We start from the raw sequence: 880 nt of genomic DNA, 5'->3' as shown, positions 1-880 counted from the left end.
ACAGGCCCCCTCTACACAAACCAGTTAATTGTGCAATACCTGTAACATGCAGAGGGGGCCACAGATCCATTAGAAACAAAACCCCCCCCCACACACACAAAACAAGACAGCCACTAAGTTGCAAAGAATTTGATAGTACTGTAAAGCAACAGAAATGCAAGTCACAAGCATCACACAAAAACATGGCCTGCCCATTCCCAGGTTTATGAGCCAATGCAGAAGGCTCTAACTCTATGAACTCCCTCTAACTAAAGAAAGCAGTAAGTCTGAAGTGTGCCAATACTATCATCCACTTAGGAAAATATTTGTTTAAAGCTCAGCCTACATAATCACGGCTGACACCACAGATGTCCAAATTCTGTGTAGCACAGGCCCATTGTGCTCTTCACTTGAGGCTCATTCCTGCTACTAGTCAAGTCAGTGAAAAATCCTGATTCTTTTCTGCTCTATACTGATTTGTATAGCATAGGACTGAGCCTCTGCTGCACATGAAAATCTCTCATTAATGGTGGTGGCTTCTTTATTTCTTGCACATTGTGTGCTGAGTTATGGGGCATTTTTGTTCTCCTGCCAGTTTCAAAGTTTACTGGGAGGGTGGGGGGCGGTCTTTGCATTTTTTTTTTAAATTAAGTTAGGTGTTTGGTTATATTTTGTGAAATGACTAGAGGCTTTCCTGGAGGAACACCCTGTAAAGTTGTATTATGGCTAATTATTAATAATAATGCCACTGGAGTCTACCAAAGGAAATCTGGACTCTAAATATGGACTTAGGTAACTCAACTTGAGGCATTTATGTTTGAAAAAAAACTTTTCTGTATGTCCATAATATGAAGAAGCAACAACCATGTGATAGTTAAAGTTGTCCTTCAGTGCTGAAAGT

The sequence above is a fragment of the Gavialis gangeticus genome, unplaced genomic scaffold, assembly GCF_001723915.1.
Source record: "Gavialis gangeticus isolate Ggan-Ray unplaced genomic scaffold, GavGan_comp1, whole genome shotgun sequence".
Taxonomy (NCBI): domain Eukaryota; kingdom Metazoa; phylum Chordata; order Crocodylia; family Gavialidae; genus Gavialis; species Gavialis gangeticus.
The sequence above is the reverse complement of the archived record's forward strand: the minus strand, read 5'-3'. Positions refer to the sequence as shown.